The sequence below is a fragment of the Rhinoderma darwinii genome, chromosome 3, assembly GCF_050947455.1.
Source record: "Rhinoderma darwinii isolate aRhiDar2 chromosome 3, aRhiDar2.hap1, whole genome shotgun sequence".
Taxonomy (NCBI): domain Eukaryota; kingdom Metazoa; phylum Chordata; class Amphibia; order Anura; family Rhinodermatidae; genus Rhinoderma; species Rhinoderma darwinii.
The window spans coordinates 299,933,089-299,957,285 of NC_134689.1; the positions used below are offsets into that span (position 1 = coordinate 299,933,089).

The window sequence follows — 24,197 nt, forward strand, 5'->3', positions numbered from 1 at the left end:
TCCCTCATTACACCACTAACCTTATAGATAGCGCCACACACAGCCCTAGCTATAGGTAGCGTCACACAGACCCCCTGTAGATAGCGCCACACAGCCCCACTGTAGAGACTGCCACACACAGACCCATGTAGATAGCGCCACACATATCCCCCTGTAGATAGCGCCACACACAGACCTACCTATCGATAGTGTCACACACAGACCCCTGTAGATAGCGCCACACAACCCCCCTGTAGAGAGCGCCACACGCAGACCCCTGTAGATAGCACCACACACATCCCTCCTGTAGATAGCGCCACACAGACCCCCTGTAGATAGTGCCACACAGACCCCCTGTAGATAGCGCCGCACACATCCCCCTTGTAGATAGCGCCACACAGACCCCCCTGTAAATAGCGCCACACAGACCCCCCCTGCAGATAGCTCCCCACAGACGCCCCTGTAGATAGTGCCACACAGACCTCCCTGTAGATAGTGCCACACAGACCCCCCTGTAGATAGTGCCACACAGATCCCCCTGTAGATAGTGCCACACAGACCCCCTGTAGATACTGCCACACAGACTCCCCTGTAGATACCGCCACACACAGCCCCCTTGTATATATAGTGCCACACAGCTCCCTTGCATATAGCGCTACCCAGCCCCCCTCCCCCACAGATCCTTAAAAAAAATATTGTATCTACCTTACCCCATTCCCGCGACAGAGCGCTACACTGCCTCTCCGGCGGGACGCATGCACAAATCGGCATGATGTGACGTCATTACGCCGGCCTGCGTGACTTATAGGCTGCAGGCTTCACGTGGCTTGCAGCCTAGACAGGGGCGTAGCAAAAGGCTCATTGGCCCCGATGCAAAGGTTCTCCTTGGCCCCCCCCCCCCCCCGAACTTTTCATGGCCGATGGCCCGCAGCTTTCAGCTGCATCGCTGGGTCTCCAACAATGCAACACTAGCAGCCAAGGGCATCACTAAGGACTTAATACATCAGGGGGAATAGCCCCAATACATATGTGCCCCCCCAACAAAATGTGTGCGTATATGTATATGTGTGTGTGAGTTTGTGTGTGTATATATATAATGAGACAGCATATCTATAGCAATAGGACCTACAGCGGCTCAGCAGACAGTATCAGACATGATAGGATTAGATATAGGGCCCAGAAGACTGTATCTCGCATGATAGGATTAGATACAGTCGCTCAGCAGACAGTATCACACATGGTAGGATTAGATATAGGGCCCAGCAGACAGTATGACACATTATAGGATTAGATACAGCGGCTCACCAGATAGTATCACACATGATAGGATTAGATACAGGGCCCATCTCGCTGACTTTGCAGCTCCAGCGCTGGACCTAGGAAAGGTAAGTAGAATTATTTTCCTTTTTTATGTGTTACTAATTATTTTTGTGTGTTAGCTAGCCATATCAACTGTATAAAATTTGTTAACATAAATAAACATGTAAATTAATAACATACCGAAAAGGGGTTCATCATCATCCCCCATCCAGTTTTACAAACTGAGTGAGCATGCGCTCAGACTCCCCCCATTTCCAGCCTAAAAACACCCATGCTGACTACCCCCGCCTTGACAAACCACAATTCCGCAAGTTAACCGTAAGTAAACATACACCTTACAAAAAACGTATACCGACACACCAGTTTAGAACCACCATTATATGTACAGTTACATTTCCGTAGTTCCATAATATGTCATATAATAATCGTCTCTTTATTATTTATTTATTTATTTTTATTTTTTTGTTTATTTTTTGAAAACTTAGATGTTATATATCTAAGAATTCATTTTTTTAATCGAAACAACACAGTACAAATTACTACTAACAACATTAAGCCCTTTAAGGAAATTCAGAGAGGGGGTTCGGAACGCCTAACAACCAGGGCGGGCGGGCAACACTTCCTCCTTCTTCACTCGTTTGGCGCTTCTGCCCAAACTCTGTCTACTTGACGTCAGATGCTACATCCCCCCACATGGTCAAGCCGCTCCTCCCCTGACATGCCGTTGCTTCCCTGACCAATGTATGGGCTACCTTGCTCAATACATAACCTCTAATACCAAATTTTATCAAATAATACACAGACACCTGAATGTGGTATAAATTTCGGCCAAGGCTATTTATTAAATTGTAAACCAATGGTACCTGCGTACAAGAAACGTTAGCCAGCCATATCAACCGTTTAAAATTTGTTAACATAAAGAAACATGTAAATTAATAACATACCGGAAGGGGTTCGTCATCATGCCCCACCCAGTTTTACCAACTGAGTGAGCATGCGCTCTGACTCCCCCCATTTCCAGCTTAAAAACACCCCCCAGGAAGACTACTCCCGACAAGAGCCAGTCGTATGACACCTCATGCCAGCTGCGCTCCCCCACCAACAGCCAAGGCCTCTTCCAGGCCGTCCTGCAGCCCCACATTGAAGATATCAAATCCAATTTCCTTCAGATGAACCCCATCTGGATGAAACAAACTGGTCGCCACGCTTGGCAATAGGCGGTGATGCACCACCACACCCCCGAGGAGACGAATAAAGGCCGCCATCTCCTTATTGACTTTGCCCCGGGACCTAGCCATCGCTAACGGATCCCTGGCGTGTAGCCACACCAACCTCGGCACCATCTCCGACCAGACCAATCGTACACCTGGCAAGAGACCCAGTAAGCGAACGACATCCCTCTTCATCGCCTTCAATAAGTCTCACTGAGACAGTTTTCCGAGGTCATTACCTCCCACGTGCAGCACCAATATCTTCGGAACTCCAACCAACCGAAGACCTCTGTATCCGAACCACTGCAGCTCCAGCTAGTCCTTTGAAAAGCCGAGCCGTTCGCCATTCTCACTCCAGCTCTCCTATGTGCCCAATAAATGTATGAGTGTCCAAGTATCCATGCCCCCACAGGGCATGAGGCTGCGGAGAGATGCACCAACCAACAAAAACATCAGCCCTACAGCGGAAACTAAAAAAAAACATTCACCCACCATCAAACCCAGTCACACCTCAGGCACCCACACTCACCCTGGGCACACACACCTTTTATAGGCACCCGACTTCCAACGACTAATGCCCTTCACTTGGTCCACACTCAGACCAAAACGAGATGCTTCAGTGGCGGCACCCTCTCTGCACCTCCTAAACGACTAATACACTTCCAAAGAACCGCTAAGAATTGAAAGCGGGACAGAAAGAAATCCTGATCTTACGAAATGAAATAAACTGAGAAACCAGACAGATCCATGTATCCGTGATGGCAGACAACAAAACTGACACTCCCTTCCCCTCCTAATCCTTCTTGGAAAACCGGAGCCAAATGTTCACCGAGACAGAATCCCAATTCACATCCTCAAATAACACACCCCCCAGCCGAATCTTGTTCACGCTCACCAGTTCCCCCACCCGAAAAGCCCCGAAGAAGACCCACGAAAAAAACAACGAAAACATCAATGATTCGTAACTGGACGAACAGATCTCGCCCAACACCCCTAACAATCTCGCAAGCAGCGCCACTGAAATCGGCTGTCTTGAATCCACTGATGTTTTTTGGCGGTTGAACCCTTTCAGGGCCTGCTGTATTCTAAAGTCCTTGGACACATCCGGCCTCCCGGACAACTTGAAATAAAAGGCCAAAGCAGCCAGTCGCTGTCCCACGGCTGTTGCCGAAACCCCCACGTCCACCAATTTGACCACATAGGCCTCAAACAGTCCGACCAACGACTCAGGCCGGCATGATGCAGTCATCCCTTCAGGAGACATTGCTTCAAACTCCCGCCAAGTCTTTTCATAGCACCTGAGTAGACGGTGCCAACAACCTCTTGACCAATTCACACATCACGGCTTGACAATGTTCCACAGATGAGCTGGGCAGGCAACCCCTGTCTCCACGGCTACCGGAGCCTCCGTCCAAAACCGCTCCCACTGAAAACGGGAGAGAGCATCAGCAGCAACATTCGATACCCCGGCACATGTGCTGCCCGAAGCAGCAGATTCAAGCGAAGACATTGCAACACCAACACCCTCAGAAGCCGTACTACAGGATCCGACCCAGTAGACAACTTGTTAACTGCATGCACCACTCCAATATTATCTGACAGAAAAACCACCTGCCGGTTGCAAAACTCCTCCCCCCAAATGTGGACTGCCACCACTATGGGGAACAACTCCAAAAAAGTCAAATTCCTCAATAACGAGGAGCCATCCCATGGAGATGGCCACCTGGCCGCACTCCATCTCCTGCCAAGTAATCCTTCAAATCCCACACTAGCAGCCGAATCGTTCTGGAGACCCAACTCCACAGAATCAACCGAACCTGACTGAAAAACGTATACACCATTAAAGAACGCCAAGAACGAGCCACATACCTCCAGATCCTCCCAATGTTCCTTTGTTACCCTGATGAAATGGTGCGGATTGGAAATGCCTACCGTGGCCCTACTCAAGCGCCTGCTAAAGATCCTCCCCATAGGAATAAACCTGCACGCAAAATTTTACTTCCCTAATACTGATTGCAATTCCTGAAGTCTAACTTTCCTCAAACTCCCTAGATGGCTGATCGCTGCCCTCAGGTCTTCCAACTTCTCTGCTGGTAAATGGCAGATCCCTTTTCTCAAGTCGATCTCCAAACCTAGGAATGTAAGGCAGGGCATGGGGCCCACTGTTTTGTCCGTTGCCATAAGAATACCAAACTCCCTTGCCACATTCAACAAAGTGTCCAGTATGTGACGGCAAACCTGAGACCCAGCCGGCCCCACGCACAGGAAGTCGTCCAGGTAGTGTATGATACTACCAAAGCCAGACGACTCCCTAACTACCCACTCCACAAAACAGCCAAATGCCTCAAAATAAGAGCACGACAGAGACAAACCCATGGGTAAACAAAGGTCAACAAAATAACTACCCTCAAAAAAGCAGCCAAGGAGACGATGACTATTCGGGTGAATAGGGAGCAGCCGGAAAGCTGCCTCCACATCCACTTTTGCCAATAGGGCCCCCAGACCAGCCTCTCTCACAAGGTCCACCACCCTATCAAAAGAAGCATACGACACAGAACATAGTTCCTTGTCGATACTGTCATTTACTGATAGTCCTTTCGTAAAGGATAGATGATGTATCATACGAAACTTCCCTGGCTCCTTGTTTGGAACGAACCCCAATGGCGAAACATGAAAGTCCGAAAGGGGTGGAGATGAAAAGGGGCCTGCCATCCAGCCCCGTTCCACTTCCACCCTAAGTTTAACCTGAACCACCGCCGGAAACTGAATTGCTGATATCAAATTTGCCAGCACACCGGAACCACCCCTACCCAAGGAAACCGGAATGGGAAAACCGTTCCCAAAACCGTCCCACGATAAACTCGCATGCGCCCTATTGCCGTAACGCTCGAGCCACAGCAGCATCGTGCCTAGCCTCACTGGGGTGTTCCCCTTTTCCAGCCGCATCCCCCGGGCGCTTTCCATGACGTTTGAAACAGCAGTGAACCCCCACACCCCGTGCACTCATGCCTAAACTTACATGACAAACCCACATTGCATTGTCCCTCATTAAAGGGCCAACACACTCCTTTCTTATTAAGGGCCGTTTTGGCAGATCCTTGCCCCCCGGCCCCTCCGTGAAAGGGTGCAGGTCGCCGAGACATCATCAGTCTCATCCATAATGGCAGATCTAATTGATCCCACCGCATTGCAGGGCACACCGCCAGGCGCTGACTAAACTGTTTGTCGTGACTCCACCAAGCCACCAAGCATCCCAAATACCTTAAATGTAACAAAACAAAGATGCACAACATTCTGGGAATTTATCCCCCCCAAACGCTCGCATAAATGCAAAAAGCCCTTAACCAATTCCCAAATATCTTTGGAATCTTCCTGTACCTACATTTGCGTTCTTCTTCTTCCGGTTTCTTCATCTTCTCGCCCGTATCCGTTTCCTTCGTCTCAAGGAAATCTTCAAGCGAAAACAGTGAAAACAGTTCCTCATATTCTCCATTTTAAATCTTCAGACGAGCCTCATCCTTCAAATGCGCACCCAGCGGGCCCGAAAAAGCAAAATAAGAACCTCTGTGGGCCACATCCGTCACGGGTCCCGGACCCACTACAGGAGGATCCGAAATCCCCACCTGGGAGCCGCCTACCACTGAACCCGATGCATCTTCCCCTTCAGCCTTTCTACCCATTGGGGAAGAACGCACTGACCCCTGAACTTCCCTCCAAGCCCCCGCTACCCCAACCTTAGCCTGCTCCGCCTCCCGGCCCGCCTTTGCAGACAACAAGTCCTTAACATCCACCAATACCCGCAACAAATCACCCACAGAAAATCCTGACTCACCTCCCGATCTTGAAGACGACCATGCTGTGACACTTCCTCTGCAAAACGGGGCGCGCCCCCTCGGCCTGCTCCACCGCACCCCGATACGCGGGCAAGACTCCAGTTGCCCCTTCCCTCCATGAGGATCGTCCTGCACTTCGCACCGGTGACAAGGCCTCCCAAATCGACCTAGCGAAACCTGTCCCGCCATCCAACCGACCCTCGTATAACTCAGGCTCGCGGCGGTGTTCCATCACAGAAGTCTCCTGAAATCCAGTCCCACGTCTTCCCTCCAGAGCTGGCCTCCGATCCCGTCTCCGATCCCGGGTCGTGTACCGCCTAAAAACACTTCCCACCGGCGAGCGGCGCGATGGCTCCCGCTGTCCTCGGGTCCTATGAGACCACCTCATCCAAACGATCCTTGTCCACTGGAACTAGCTGTATACTCCCCTCTTCCACTGCTAACCCCCTTTCGGGGGCCCCGGCCATAGCTTCAGGGGCCCAACTGTCATCTTCCATTGCACCTCTCCAACCAGACACTTGTGACAAGGCGCCAGCTGGGAGGCTGCACTCCCCCAATCCTCCAGCATGCTGACCCACACCAGGTAACTCCATTAGCAGCTCCGAGGCGTTCACCTCAATTTTCCCCTCCACTTGCCTGCCAGATACTGATCCCAGGGTCCATCCTCTCTCCTGCCGACACCTTCCCGCTGCTCTGCGTCTTCCTCCTGTCACGGGTGTGCTCACCCCTCTTCCGACCGCTCACTCGACAAGCGGGGCTTGGACTCCTACATCTACGACCAGGCCGCACCGGACTGGGGCTCAACCGGACCGGCGGCCTAGCATTGCGCACCGGCTGTGCACCTACATCCGCCACTGCATGCATCCCGGACACCTGCACTGCCAACCAAGCCGCTCCCCTCTCCGTGGCTAAGTCCCTCACACTGTTCATCAGTTCCTCCATCTTCAAATAGCGCGAGCCCTCAGCAACACTTCCTCCTTCACTCATTTGGCACTTCTGCCCAAACTCTGCCCCCTTGACGTCAGGCGTTACTTCCCCCCACATGGTCAAGCCGCTCCTCCCCTGACTTGCTGTTGTTCCGGAGCTTCCCTAATGTTAGACATGAAGAGGCTAACACTAACCCCCATTATTACCCTGGTAACAACTGCCACCTGGGGTATCGGGAAGAGCCGGGTATAATCCAGTACCCGACCATCTGTAGTGACGGTGGGGTACTGGGGCGGCCGCAGGCTGGTATTATTAGGCTGAGAAAGCCCAAAATCAGTGGCCCCTCCCATCCTGGTAATACTAGCCTGCTGCTGGAGTGTTGTATCTGGCTGGTTATGAAAATAGGTGAACCCCACATTGTGCTGTCCAATTATTTATAAAAAAAAATGATATGGGGTCCCCCCAATTTTTCATAACCAGCCAGATGCAACGCTGCAGCAGCAGCCTAGCATTACCAGGGTGGGAAGGGCCACTGTTTTTGGCCTTTCCCTGCCTAATAATACCAGCTTGCGGCCACCCCAGTGCCCGATGGTCGGGTACTGGATCATACCCGTCTCTTCCTGGCACCGCAGGTAGCGGTGGGTACCAGGATAATAATAGGGGTTAGTGTTAGCCTTTTCACTGGCTAACACTAAGCCCCGCCTTAGTAATGGACGCTGTCAATCAGTCAGCGGCCATTAGTAAGATGGTAGCAATAACGTTTAAAAAAAATGCAAAGACATAGAAAAAATTTATTTATTGAAATAAAAATAAAAAAAACACAACCCTCATTAACCATTTTATTCAGAATAAAAAAGCCGTCATCGAAGTAGTCCTTGAACAGAGGCGTAGCTAGGTTCTCCAGGCAAAGATTCAGTTTGGCGCACCCCCCCCCAACCTCTTTCCCGACATCTCCTTCCCCCTCGCCGTGTTTGTTTTCTCTACCAATCAATGACGTGTCATTTCTTTTCCACATTTCTTTTTATGTAACTCGAGCATAAAAACATTTGTACATTTTACAAGCAATATAGTTCTATACACAACACCAGAACCAAGCTCAGTACATATATACATCCCCAGAACAAAGCTCATTACATATATACAGCACCAGCACAAATACAGCTCAATTTAGTGCAACCCCTGCCGTATAGGTATGTACGGCATAAAATACAGCTCCCAGCATGGCCCGAACAATGGTGAGGATATGCTGGGAGATGCTGTTTCACAAAAAATAAATCATATCATAATCATACCACCCATCATCTTGCTGCAGATCATACAGTGACTACAGTGCTGATTAGAGGCAGAATAAACATTTACATTAAGTGACTCACCGGTGACATCTCAGATTCTAGTTCTTTTTCTCCATCCGTTCCAGACCTCTATGATGACTTCTCCCGGTCACAGCCCATTCTGCAGTTTGCCGCTCAGATGTCTTCAGCTTCTCAATTTTCCAACATTTCTACACCTATAAATAAAGATAAAGTTCTCATTATACCACACACTACACCCCTAAATATAATAGCGCCATACACTGCACCTCTAATTATAATAGAACCATACACCATGTCCCACACACACACACCATGCCCCCTGTAGATAGAGCCCCCTGTAGATAATGCCCCCATATAGCCCACCCCTGTATATAGTGTCCCACACATAGCTCCCCCTATAGTGCTCCACAGATAGCCCACCCCTGTATATAGCCCCCCTGTAGATATAGCCCACCCCTGTAAATATAGTCCACCCTGTAGATAGTGCTCCACATATAGTCCACCCCTGTATATAGTGCTCCACATATAGTCCACCCCTGTATATAGTGCTCCACATATAGTCCACCCCTGTATATAGTGCTCCACAGATAGCCCACCCCTGTATATAGCCCACCTGTAGATATAGCCCACCCCTGTATATAGTGCTCCATAGATAGCCCACCCCTGTATATAGTGCTCCACAGATAGCCCACCTCTGTATATAGCCCCCTGTCGATATAGCCCACCCCTTTATATAGTGCTTCATAGATAGCCCACCCCTGATTATAGCCCCCCCAGTAGATATAGCCCACCCCTGTATATAGTACTCCACAGATAGCCCACCCCTGTATATAGCCCCCTGTTGATATAGCCCACCCCTGTATATCGTGCTCCAGAGATAGCCCACCCCTGATTATAGCCCCCCCAGTAGATATAGCCCACCCCTGTATATAGTGCTCCACAGATAGCCCACCCCTGTATATAGCCCCCTGTAGATATAGCCCACCCCTGTATATAGTGCTCCATAGATAGCCCACCCCTATATATAGCCCCCTCTGTAGATATAGCCCACCCCTGTATATAGTGCTCCACAGATAGCCCACCCCTGTATATAGCCCCCTGTAGATATTGCCCACCCCTGTATATAGTGCTCCATAGATAGCCCACCCCTGTATATAGCCCCCCCTGTATATAGTGCTCCATAGTTAGCCCACCCCTGTATATAACCCCCCTGTAGATATAGTCCACCCCTGTATATGGTGCTCCATAGATAGCCCAACCCAGTATATAGCCCCCCTGTAGATAAAGCCCCCCCTGTAGATAAAGCCCCCCGTAGATAAAGCCCCCCTGTAGATAAAGCCCCCTGTAGATAAAGCCCCCTGTAGATAAAGCCCCCCTGTAGATAAAGCCCCCTGTAGATAAAGCCCCCCCCTTGTAGATAAAGCCCCCCGTAGATAAAGCCCCCCTTGTAGATAAAGCCCCCCCTGTAGATAAAGCCCCCCCTGTAGATAAAGCCCCCAGGTAGATAAAGCCCCCGTAGATAAAGCCCCGCCGTAGATAAAGCCCCCCGTAGATAAAGCCCCCCTTGTAGATAAAGCACCCTGTAGATAAAGCCACCTGTAGATATAGCCCCCTGTAGATAAAGCCCCCCTTGTAGATAAAGCCCCCCTTGTAGTTAAAGCCCCCCATAGATAAAGCCCCCCCCTGTAGATAAAGGCCCCCTGTAGATAAAGCCCCCCTTGTAGATAAAGCCCCCCCCCATAGATAAAGCCCCCCTCCGTAGATAAAGCCCCCCGGAGATAAAGCCCCCCTTGTAGATAAAGCCCCCCTTGTAGATAAAGGCCCCCCCGTAGATAAAGGCCCCCTGCAGATAAAGCCCCCCCCCCCGTAGTTAAAGCCCCCCGTAGATAAAGCCCCTCTGTAGATAAAGCCCCCCGTAGATAAAGCCGCCCCCTCCCCCGTAGATAGAGCCACCCTGTAGATAGAGCCCCCCCCCCCGTAGATAATGCCACACACTTTTTATTACAATAAAATAAACAATTTAAACTCACCTTAATCCCGCTCTCACGCCGTCCGGCAGCCATGGAGACCTGCTCTCTTCTGCGCAGGTCTCCTGGGGGTTGAACGAAGCGTCTATGAAAGGCGCTGATTGGCTGGGCAGGATGACTTTCCCTGTCACTCAGCGCCTTTCATCGACGGAAGCGGGATAGTGCTTCTCTGGTACAAAGGCGCTGAATAGCCGGGAACGAAGCGTACCCGGCTATTCATTGCTTTTAATTGTACCTGTTTCCAATAGACACAGGTACAATTATAGTGCAGGAGGAGGTGGCGTTGGCGCCCCTTTCTAACTTGCGCCCGGGGCACATGCCCCGCCTGCCCCCCCCCCTAGCTACGCCCCTGCCTTGAATCCGATATAGTCCAATGACCGAACCTTTAAAAAAAATTAGTAAGGGCCAGTTCACATCACTGCTGCCCTTCCGTTGAGGGGTTCCGTCGGGTTAATCCCTCAACGGAAAGGCAAACTGAAACCTCCGCTTCCGTTTCCCTCACTATTGATCTCAATGGTGATGGAAACGTTGCTAAAAGTTTCCGTTTGTCACTGCTGTGGCAGGGTTCCGTTGTTTTGCATTGTCGACTGCACTATGGGCATGACCACACGTGGCGGATTTCCTCCGCAACTGTCCGCATCAATGCCGCACAGAATCTGCGTTGCAGATTCTGCTGCGGATCTGCACAAAATGTGCAGTAAATTGATGCGGACTAGCTGCTGCGGACTGCGGTAAAAGTACTTCCCTTCTCCCTATCAGTGCAGGATAGAGAGAAGGGACAGCACTTTCCCTTGTGAAAGTCAAAGAAATTCATACTTACCGCCCGTTGTCTTGGTGACGCGTCCCTCCTTCGGCATCCAGCCCGATCTCCCTGGATGACGCGGCAGTCCATGTGACCGCTGCAGCCTGTTATTAGCCTGTGATTGGCTGCAGCCGTCACTTACACTGAAACGTCATCCTGGGAGGCCGGACTGGAGACAGAAGCAGGGAGTTCTCGGTAAGTATGAACTTCTATTTTTTTTACAGGTTGCTGTATATTGGGATCGGTAGTCACTGTCCCGGGTGCAGAAACAGTTACTGCCGATCGCTTAACTCTTTCAGCACCCTGGACAGTGACTATTTACTGACGTCTCCTAGCAACGCTCCCGTCATTACGGGAGCCCCATTGACTTCCTCAGTCTGGCTGTAGACCTAGAAATACATAGGTCCAGCCAGAATGAAGAAATGTCAAGTTAAAAAAGCAAGACGGATCCGCAGCACACATAACATGTGCATGACAGCTGCGGACTTCATTGCGGAAATTAGAATCTCCATTGAAGTCAATGGAGAAATTCCGCCATGAGTCCGCCACTGCTCCGCAACAGACAGAGCATGCTGCGGACACCAAATTCCGCTCCGCAGCCTATGCTCCGCAGCGGAATTTTACGCCTCGTCTAAACGAACACTGCTAAATTAAAGTGTAAGTCAATGGACAAACGGCTCCGCTGCGGATTAACGCTGCGGAGTGTCCGCAGCGGAATTTAAGTGAAATTCCGCCACGTGTGAACCCAGCCTATTGATTCCGCCAAAACAACGGAACCCGTTCACAACGGTGACAAACGGAAACCATTAGCAATGTTTCCATCACCATTGAGATCAATTGTGATGCAAATTGAAGCTAAGGTTTCCATTTGCCTTTCCATTGAGGGCTTAACCCGACAGGACCCCTCAACAGAAGGGAAGCAGTGATGTGAACAGGGCCGTAGATACAGGGCCCATGTGCATGTGTGATACTGTTTGTTGGACCCTGTATCTAAGCCTTAGGAAGGCTTAGATACAGGGTCCAGCAGACAGTAATCTTATACAAACCCCAGAAAAGAAAAGGGAGCTTGTAGCCAGAAATATATATAGAAATTAAATATTTTATTCACATAAATAAACAAACAGATTTTAAAAGAATGGATGAAAGGACAAGACCCTAGTAAAAAAGTTAGGAGCGATTACTGACACTTATAGTACAAGTAGGGTAACAAATATCTGATCATATTATATATTCATGTAAAAGGTTCCCCTTTAAATAATTGAAGATCCATTGAAAGGTATAAACAATCAATGTTAAGATAAAGAAGTAGTGCCTGTACGAGCTCTGCACCCCCTTCAAAAGAGCTGATTGGCGAGGGTCCCGAGAGTCGGACCCCGACCCATCAGCTACAGCAAGACAGTGGTATTAAACTTACCCTCCTTTTCGATCGCAGCGGAGGTTCTGACTCCATCCAGGGTTGGGATGTTGTGCGCAGCGCATAGCGTCGTGACGTCATGCGCTGCGCACAGTGATGTGACGTCAGCCGCGCACCTTATAGGGAACACTGGGGAGCACGGTCTGTAAAAATAAAAAAATAGGACATGTCCTATCTTTTTCGGAGCCTTTCTACGGCACGGACACCTTCCCGTAAATATAAGGGAAGGTGTCTGTGGGTAATATAAATGAATGGGTCCATAATTACGGATGAATGTTAGGGTCGTGTGGATGGGATGGGGCCTTAGGCTGGGGCTACACGGCAACTTTGGAGAGACACTGGTCACATGCACAAAGATCGCTTTGGAACCAGCTTTGGAAAATTTGCTCTCCAAAAGTCAGTTTGCGCAGCATTCATTGTAAGCTCTGCCTTGCGCCCAACGTGTATGAAATGCACACATATTTGGTATCATTGAAGTCGGCAGAAGTTGCCAAATATGTATTCAGGTGTGTTTGCTCAGTGGAATGCACCAGATGTCAGAAATGGTCATCTGAATTCACATATTTGGAAAAAACATGTTGGTTTTAATTTTTTTCCATCAAAGTCAATTTATTGTCTGGAAAAAATAGAGGGCTAAAATCTTTTATATGTCACTAAACTAATACTTGGGGGGGGGGGTGGTCTAATTTCCTAATAAGAGTCATTTTGGTGGTGTTGACAGTGTTTTGGCTCTCTAGAACATCTGTAATGGTCGTATGGTGTCCGCAAACCAGCTTTGGAAAATGTGCTTTCCAAAAGCCAGTTTGCGGTAAGCTCCGCCTTGCGCCAAGCGTGTAAGAGAAGCGCACACATTTAGTATCGCAGAAGTTGGCAAATATGTATTCAGGTGTGTTTACCCAGTGGCATGCCGCATGCACCAGATGTAAAAAAAATCACCTAATATCACATATTTACATTTATTTTTTATTTATTTCCCTTTTTTCCTTTTACATTTTTTAAAAAGTAAAAAATAGCTATTCTTTTTTTAAACATTGTAGCCCAATATGTTCTGAGAAAAACAAGACCAAAGGCATGTAGGTTGGAAGAGGAATAGGAGAACAATTTGCTTTTAAATTGGCACATGGCTAAAACTTGAAAATGGGCCTGGTCAAGAAGTGGTTAAGAATAAAATAAAAAGGCTATCCGTGTGATTAGTGCAACTTTCAAAACACTTTTTATTAAAAATTATTTTCACTTTTTGAGATACAGCTGTTTTGTTATTCTGTATACAGAGCAGCTGTATCTAGCGCTGAGCTGTTTCTGTAACTCCCATAAAAGTGAATGGGGATGGTGGGGGTTTCAGCACTCATATCTCTATGATATATAAAACGTTTTCTGAAAGTACAGTTAGTCTCAGGTCACTCTAATTTGTAAAAACATAATTTCCAGTAATGTCATTTATGTTGAGTAATTGCTATTATTGCAGTTCCCTTCCCTGATATAATATTTGAAGGTCTCTCTAACCAGATCTTCACTATCATTTCATATCCAGTTTGTTGGACTTTTGTTGTTTTTCAACCCCTTTCCTCTGCAGCTGGAGTGCACTATAGTCTTGCACAGAACATTTGGGCTTCTCCAGGTATTGAGAGGGTTAATGTGTGTTCTTCGTCGATGACATGAGGAGGCAGCGTTACACAGTCAGTGTGGGAAGTGCTGTGGTAACATTGCCACTAGCCAGGGTGTGAAGTCACTCAGCACGAGCAGGGGAAGGAGGCAGCTCATAGAGAGGGACAACATTAGACAAACTGTACCCGGGACCTGAGGGGACACCCCACAGCTGCTGGGGCAAGACTCTCACCAGCAAGGGACGTGACTACAAGGACAGCTATGTCTTACACCGAGCACAGGACATAGTGAGTGCCAGGCTGTGGGTCTACTACACAGGTAAGTGCTGGCATATGGTGTACAGTGTATGCGATAGTCACAGCCAGGGTAGTCTTACACAGCTGGCAGGTGAAAAGCGGCCGCAGCTAGGGGGCAGTAGCAGGCTAGAGGGCAGTAGTGACAATAAGAGACATCTAGGGGAAGAGAGAGTGAACCCAGGCTGTCACCCTATTCCTAGTCCTGCCCAATAGGGCGAACCTGTACAGCAGTCTCCAGGGACTACACCATACTGCTCTATCATGTACACTGTATAGAGGAATAGAGTAATATCAGGACTGCTAGTTATTGGATGGGGCACAGGTGCCATACTACAGAGTGGCATAGTCTACAACAGATGCAAGTTGAGCTCTGCTAGTGAACCACATTACAGCTTTGTATAAAAAGCGGACTACAGACGTGATCATTGTGAATGACCATAAATGATGAGATCTGAGTGTTCTATGATTGAAACAAATTGTAACAATGCAAAACATTTTGAAGCTGGCAGTGTATGATCACTTATGGCTCATCAGATACGTGTCGTGGTTAGGATCCCTTCATACCCTATATACCATGTACTGTATACAGCCTGCGCACCTGCGCAGGGTCCCTGTAGGCAAAAGTTGCCACCACCAAGAAAATATTAGTACTCCCTACTAATGTCTACTGGATTGCATATACGGGACTGTTAATGATTGCCCATTACGGGTTAGAAATTGGCACAGCGTTTGGCAGAAGTACTAGATGAAGAAAGCACCTGACTATCGATAAACTAGTTGTTACCTGACAGACCCCTTTGATGTCCGTCCCTTTCTACTGCTATAGGTTTTCTTAATCCAAAACATAACGTATACTATATGGTTCCCATATTTTCTTTTGAAATAATGATATATAATTAGTTCATAAGCATACAGATCCAAATGCATAACATCCATAGAGTACAGTCTGAAGAGACAAAAGCATCACTTTTTCTTTAGTACAAAAAAAAAAAGATCTGTTTTCTTAAAGTCAAATGGTTGCCAAAGGCAATTGTTTTCGGATCTGTCAGAAAACATAAATAGATGCGTAAAAAGAATAAATTTTTTTTATTGCAAAAAACATGGTGTGAACAGCGCTGTACATGACTGTGGTTAATAATTAATCAGAATCTTAAAACATGGACAGTTGATGTTCTAATGAAGATCTCAGTAAAGGCCCTTTTACATTGGGCAATTATTGGGCAGACAAGCGTTTAAAAAAACTGAAATATTATTGTTGTCGGCAGCACATCTCCCTGTGTAAACAGGGAGACGCGCTGCCGACATGATAATAATGTATGGGGACGAGCGATCTGAGTAGCGACCGCTCGTCCTCATACTTAGCTCCTTGTGACAGGAGCAAACGAGCGCCGATCAATGAACTGTCTCGTTGATCGGAGCTCGTTGCATCAGACAAAATTGTCCGGTGTAATAAAGCCTTTAGGCTATGTTCACATGTCCGGGTTTCTGTCATGGTTTACATAGTTTTGCCGGACAAAAAGCAGAGCCTCTGACACAAATGTGAACAGAGCTTTAATTGTGTCAAATTGTTTTGATACCATAAACAGAGTAATTACGTTCCGAGACATCATCAAAGTGGTTGTCTGTTTTTTACAATCCCTTTTTGTTACAAGGGTTCTCTGAAATGAAGCTAATGACAGGTTGTCACACTGTTGGGACCGCCAGTGGTCATCAGTAATCTGTGGGGAAACCTGGCAGCAAGTGTTCCATTCCACTCCAACTCCACCACAGGGGAAATTAAGGATTACACGGTTCCCATTAAAATCAATGGCCTGTCCATGTAATATATGGTACTCTGTGCTCTGGCTAGCAGATGAGGGTCCTGATAGGGCTGTTTTTTTATAATTTGGTTTCCTTCTAAGGCCCCATGCCCACGACCGTATATTTCACCTGTAATTACAGACCGTAATTACGGACCCATTCATTTCTATTGGCTACGGACACCTTTCAGTATTTTTACGGATGGGTATCCGTGCTGAAAAAATTATAGAACCTGTCCTATTCTTGTCAGTAATTACAGATGTGCATCTGTAAACCGTCCGTATTTACGGAAGCGTTGCTATGCAACATGTTGGTGACATCATTTGCAGCCCCCCTCTTGTTTTTTACGGATCCGTATATACGGATCAAATACAGATGCAATACGGACCGTGTTTACGGACACCCTTCCATATGTACATATAAGTTACGGATGACTATGGATCTGTATTTACGGACAGTATTTACGGATAGATGAAAATACGGTCGTGTGCATGGGGCCTTAACCAGAAAACCCATTTAATAATTACAGCTATGGCCAGCTTAAAGGGGTTATGCCATCTGGTAAACTCCTTTCCAAATGGGCATATATTAGGAGGACAGATGAGAGTCCTGGGCAATGACTGACACCCTTCCGTTGCCTTGATTCATAACACTTTACTTAGAACTTGCATAGGCAATATACACAGAATAGTGTTTCAGTGCAGGAGGAAGGTCCGAACTGAGGGCGGGGTACGTCACCCACGCAGGTGACCCTCCCAGAGGAGGCTGCATCTGACTGTCCCACATGACCTGGCACGATAGGTCAACACGGGTCTCCCCTGCAGGTTACGGTAGGAGCTGCCCACTACCTTTCACAGAGTCCCCAAAGGCGGAAGCTATACCAGTCCCCCCTTGTGCAGCTGCAGGTCACAGTGGCAGCTATCCACCACCTCTCCCTAAAGCGATGACCAAGTGCTCACATATAAAGTGCCAGTGCCCACATAGTGCTACAGTGCCCATGTAGATAGTGCCACCCCCCTTGAAAATAGCGCCACCATATTTCCTGTTAACTTGTGGTGTATTAATTACCGTATTTGTATTTTGTGTACTGACTTTCTGGTAAATCCTAATTGTTCACTACTATAACCAATTTTACTTTTTGTTCACTGCTACTGATATTGACTGCTGATTTATATTTGCATTTCTGTGCTCAGGTACTTTTGTCCTTTTCCTTCCCCCTCCTTTTTCCCTCACCTACATGCTACACTGATTGTTTACACTGTTGAAAGTACTTGAAAGTGTATTCTTTATTGTTTGTTTTTGAAAAATGAATACAAATTCTAATTGAAAAATAAATAAATAGCACCACCATGCCTGTAGATAGGGCTAACAGCCCTCCCCTGTAGATAGCTCCATTGGGGCTCCCTCTAAGAGCAGATTTCCCAGCCAGGGCATCGGCCACCCTGTAGTATGGAGGAGCCGCTGACATCACTGTCCATATATGGATAGTGACACCAGGGGCTTCTCCAGGAGCAGAATCCCCAGCCTAATCGGATCGTCACAGCATTGTATTCTTAGTGCAGATGTGAACATAGCCTTAAGCCTCATGCACACGATTGTGCAGCATTTATGGTCAGTTTACGGGCATTTGCGGGCCGTGCTCAAATTAAAAAGTATAGGAGCACGGTGCGTAAATGCAAAAAATAGGACATGTCCTATTTTATGCGGGTTATTTCTACGGCCCGGACACTTACACATAAATATACGGGAAGGTGTCTGTGGCCGATATAAATGAATGGATCAGTATTTTTATTCTAAATTACGAATTCGTAGTTGCGGATAAAAATTGCGGTCATGTGCATGAGTCCTTATTCTCCATCATAGGAAAATAAATGTCAATCAAGGAACAATGAAAAAATTAGGAAAATGTCCAGTAAGTTTTTTATACAGTACAAAGGAGTTTCTGTTGCTTTTGTACTATAGACAATTATTGCTTGTACCTTATGAAAAGTTGGTATAACCACAGAAACATCTTTGCATAACAGAAAGAAGTGCATTGATCAAGCTCTTTCTTTTCAGAGGGGGCATTTATAAAAATATGCCAGTGTATTGTTTATGAATGGTTTCCGAGTGAACAGTAGGTCTGTCATTGAAGGGAAATGCATCACATTAGAGGAGGAATAGAAAAAAGAGGAAGCCTTAGGCTCTGTGCACATGACGTTTTTACATAGTGTTGAATGGTACTGTTTTTTATTAAGATTCGAAAAAAGGATGGAGCAGGATTCCTATCATGTTGCTATTGACTTCTATTGTACAAAAAAACAAGATCATTTTAGATCCTGTTCTTCAACAGGACAGAAATGAGGAGCCTGCATAATGTTCGAGTCCTGTGTCATCCGTCCCTAAATTTGACACACAAAAAATCCAGTACCTTTCAATAGGATACAAAAACGGGATGTGAACCTAGCCTCAGCATGCAAGAAAAACCCCCCACTGAATACTGTGTATACCTGTAGTGTACCAAATTAATAAAGGTGCATTTTACGAATGTCAGAAATGCAAAAAGAGTATTTTTTTCCCCAAATAACAATCAATGGCGTGACGTATGCCATACTTTGCATACTTTATTTAGTATAGTTTTTTAATTTACATAAAACCGGTCAATTTCTCCAAGCTGTCAACCACTTAATTATTCATCAACGTATACTTTTTATGGTGTCAAATGTATGCAAACGTAGCCCATGAGTATGCAACATATACTTTTATTAAACACATTTCTGTCATTTGGCAAGCTATATATTTATTTTTGCCTTATAATAAAAAACGTACACTTTGCTAAACTTGGTGTGAAAGGAGCCTTACTTACTCTGAAGTTATAAATTGATAATACTGTGGACTTAGTTTCTTGCCATGGTTCAGCCTCTGACCTCCTATTGAAATCAATGGGAGGCAGAAAAATACCTGCAGTGCTCGTTTCCAAGGGTTTTTCGTAGCATTTTTTGTCCGCGGTCCTCAAAGGCCGCAAAAAAACGCTTCAGGAATTTTGAGGCAGATTTTTTCTACCTGCAAGATACTCTGTGTGAACAGGGCCTAAGGGGTAGTTGACACAGAGTTTTTTTGCAGGCAGGAAAAACCTTCAGGAATTTTGTGGCAGATTTTGAACTGCCAGCGTTATTTTAACACTTTTTTTTCTGTGTTTTTTTGCCAGCAGCCATTAAATCTATTGCAAGGTCCGCAGGCAAAAAATGCTCAGAAATGAGTGCCGCAGGTTTTTTTTTGCCTCCCATTAATCTCAATGGGGGGGGGGGGGTCAGAGACAGGAAGAAAGAACATGTGGCTTTTTTTTCCGTGAGCAGCCAAAACTTGCCTGGAAAAAAACTCCACTTTCCTCCATTGAAATCAATAGGGGGTGATTTGGGCTGTTTTGGCGCTGATTTTGATGCCGTTTCTGCATCAAAACTAGAGCCAAAAAACTCAATGTGAGCTGACCTAATTTTCACCCACCCCAATATTTGTAAGGTCATGTTAGAGGCATTCATCTTAGAAGAAACAAACATACCACCCATCTGTTGCAGCCCATACAAATACATTGATTTACACATTGCTTGCCACTCAATGCAGAAAGGACTTGGGAAGTCTTCGCTGTAACAACCTAAAAATAGTTCAACAGTTGCAGCCACGGGGAATCCGTAAAATTGTGCACACAACTGAAGTCCCCATGTGGCCTTACCTTTAAACGAAAACTCTATAGAACAGTATTGATGGATAATAATGGCCAGTGGTTGGATAAAGTGCAAGGAAATTTGGCAATATTAATAACTATATTTAGTTTTGTGTCTTATGTTTTAATCATCATATCGCATCAAGTTCATGTCTCCGCTCAGGTATAATATTTTGGTTTTTGAAGACCTCTGCAATTGAGTTCAGTTCATAATGAGAAGACACCTGAGGAACATATAAACTATTACACTTTTATCATGTACAATTAGAATAGATGTGACAAGAAGAAACGTGTGATTGTTTTCTCAAATGTAAAAACTTTAAATAAATGTAATGCTATGAAATGCTAACAATGTACATCCCGGGGTGTAAAGCAGGGGTCTCAAACTCGACTGGGTAAGTGGGCCACATATAGAAAAAATGTGAAGTTTACGGGCCGCATTATCTTCCAATTTGATACAATACAGAATTATTGTTAATCAATTAGTTATTTGAACGACTATAATACTACATTACTATAATAATAGCGCTAGGTTTAAACTTAACCGAAATTTGTGAGTTTTCTCCACGTGCTTATTTCGACAATCCAGTTTTCCAGCTTAAGTGTCGCTAAATGTAGTCCAGCGTCTCAGTTGGCAGCGTTTGGCAGACACACAAATGTCAAGATTGGGCAGCCCCTTTTTAGATAGTGCTACATAGCCCTCTGTAGATACTTCCACAGTGCCCTCTGTAGATATTGCCACAGTGGCCTCTGTAGATACTGCCACAGTGCCCTCTGTAGATAATGCCACACACCCCTAGATAATGCCAGTGTCCTCTGTAGATACTGCCACACACCCACAGTGCCCTCTGTAGATAATTCCACAGTGCCCTCTGTAGATAATTCCACAGTGCCCTATGTAGATACTGCCACAGTGCCCTCTGTAGATGCTGCCACAGTGCCCTCTGTAGATGCTGCCACAGTGCCCTCTGTAGATGCTGCCACACACCCACAGTGCCCTCTGTAGATAATTCCACAGTGCCCTATGTAGATACTGCCACAGTGCCCTCTGTAGATGCTGCCACAGTGCCCTCTGTAGATTCTGCCACAGTGCCCTCTGTAGATGCTGCCACAGTGCCCTCTGTAGATGCTGCCAGAGTGCCTTCAGTAGATGCTGCCACAGTGCACTCTGTAGATGCTGCCACAGTGCCCTCTGTAGATGCTGCCACAGTGCCCTCTGTAGATACTGCCACAGTGCCCTCTGTAGATACTGCCACAGTGCCCTTGGTAGATACTGCCACAGTGCCCTCTGTAGATAATGCCACAGTGCCCTCTGTAGATAATTCCACAGTGCCCTCTGTAGATGCTGCCACAGTGCCCTCTGTAGATACTGCCACAGTGCCCTCTGTAGATGCTGCCGCAGTGCCCTCTGTAGATACTGCCACACACCCACAGTGCCCTCTGTAGATAATTCCACAGTGCCCTCTGTAGATACTGCCACAGTGCCCTATGTAGATGCTGCCACAGTGCCCTCTGTAGATGCTGGCACAGTGCCCTCTGTAGATGCTGGCACAGTGCCCTCTGTAGATGCTGCCACAGTGCCCTCTATAGAGGCTGCCACAGTGCCCTCTGTAGATGCTGCCACAGTGCCCTCTGTAGATGCTGCCACAGTACCCTCTGTAGATAATGCCACACACACCCCTTGTAGATAGTGCTACACACACCCCCAGTAGATAGTTCCACTGGGGCTCCCTCTAGGAGTGGAATCCCCAGCCAGAGCGTTGCCCATGCTTTGACCAGGGATTCCTCTGCAGGAGGAGCCCCTGACGTTACTATCCATACACAGTGACGTCAGGGGATCCTCCTGGACCGGAATGTGCTGTCAGGGGCAATCCCAGACCCGGGGTCCCAGAGCGGAGCACTAGTATAGGCTCTGCTCCGCAACTCTGGGGAAGCCCTCAATATCAGTGTCCATATATGGAATCCCGGAGGAGAGCCGCTTCTAGCACGCTGCCTGGGATTCCAGCTCTGCTCCTGACATCACTGTTCATATATGGACAGAGATGTCAGGGGCAACCCCAGAGCTGGAGTTCCAGGCAGAGCGCTAGTAGCGCTCCTACTGGGTTCTACAACTGTGCTCTTGACATCACGGTCCAGCTCTGGGGAAGCCCTAAACATCGATGTTCCTATGTGGACAGCGATGTCAGGGGATTCCACAGAGTCCCGGAGCCGAGCCTATACTAGCGCTCTGCCCGGGACTCTGCTCTGGGGAAGACCCTGAAAGCACTGCCCATATATGGACAGCGATGTCAGGGAATTCCAGAGTCCCGGAGCAGAGTCTATACTAACGCTCTGTCCGGGACTCCGCTCTGGGGAAGACATTGACAACACTATCCATATATGGACAGCGATGTCAGGGAATTCCACAGAGTACCGTAGCAGAGCCGATACTAGCGATCTGCCCGGGAATCCAATCTGGGGAAGACCCTGACAACACTGTCCATATATGGAAACCGATGTCAGGGAATTCCACAGAGTCCCGTAGCAAAGCCGATACTAGCGCTCTGCCCGGGACTCCGCTCTGGGAAAGACCCTGACAACACTGTCCATATGTTGACAGCGATGTCAGGGAATTCCACAGAGTCCCGGAGCAGAGCCGATACTAGCGGCTCTGTGACCCGCAGGCTGTGTGCTTGAGAGCCCTGCTTTAATGCATATATTCAATATATTTAATTGTGACTTGATATGAGCAGAAGAATAAGGACATTGTAAGAACATTTAAGAGGGGAAAATGAAATGCACTGACCGGCAATTAGTCACGTATTACACATAGATTGCGTCATTGCTCTGCATAATAGTCTCAAAGCATTATGAAAATACCTGAGGTAGTTTCCTTCTGTATTTATGTGACATGAAAGATAAGGATCCCAGGAAGCCCACTCCCATTGCTCAATACATTTTGGTAACCAGTGACACTTGTAAATGATGGTGCATTTGCCAATAGAGCAGTGTTTAATGGGTGTGCTGAACTTGAGAATTGAGTAGAAAACGCAGGAGTTTGGAATTATTGGTTTGATAAGTAACTTGGAGCATGGGTGGACACAGACAAGTGAGAGACCCTGTGCAAGAACCGTGTACGGGCCCCGATAACTGGAAAAAACATTTATTATCTCTGAGAATAAATGGTGGATATTCTTCATTTAAAGAGGCTCTGTCACCAGATTTTCAAACCCCTATCTCCTATTGCAGCAGATCGGCGCTGCAATGTAGATAACAGTAACGTTTTGTTTTTTCAAAAACGAGCATTTTTGGCCAAGTTATGACCATTTTTATATTTATGCAAATTAGCCTTTCTTAAGTACAACTGGGCATGTTTAAAGTTATGTCCAAGTGGGCGTGTATTGTGCGTGTACATCTGGGTGTTTTTACTTGTTTTACTAGCTGGGCGTTGTGAATAGAAGTGTATGATGCTGACGAATCAGCATCATCCACTTCTCTCCGTTACCACCCAGCTTCTGGCAGTTCAGACACACAGCGTGTCCTCGCTCATCCGACGCGATGAAGTTCCTGTGGGAGGAAGTGAGTGACGTCACAGCGTGATCTCGCGAGGACACGCTGTGTGTCTGTGCACTGCCAGAAGCTGGGTGGTAACGAAGAGAAGTGGATGATGCTGATTCGTCAGCATCATACACTTCTATTCACAACGCCCAGCTAGTAAAACAAGTAAAAACGCCCAGATGTACACACACAATACACGCCCACTTGGACATAACTTTAAACACGCCCAGTTGTACTTAAGAAAGGCTCATTTGCATAAATATAAAAATGGTCATAACTTGGCCAAAAATGCTTGTTTTTGAAAAAAAAAAAAGACGTTACTGTAATCTACATTGCAGCGCCGATCTGCTGCAATAGGAGATAGGGGTTTGAAAATCTGGTTACAGAGCCTCTTTAAATGAGGCATTAACCTAAAGGGCTTCCGTTTAAATCG

At 47.0% G+C, this 24,197-nt stretch overlaps 1 protein-coding gene across 1 annotated transcript in view; it reads left to right on the top strand.

The window, feature by feature from the left end:
- The first annotated feature begins 14,524 nt into the window (after nucleotides 1–14,524).
- The window catches only part of FES (FES proto-oncogene, tyrosine kinase), a 126,350-nt gene continuing 116,677 nt past the window's right edge, over nucleotides 14,525–24,197 (top strand). Inside the window, exon 1 of the mRNA XM_075858121.1 lies at nucleotides 14,525–14,749. The gene's annotated coding sequence lies outside the window, so the exon portion shown is untranslated. The remainder of the gene's footprint in view (nucleotides 14,750–24,197) is intronic.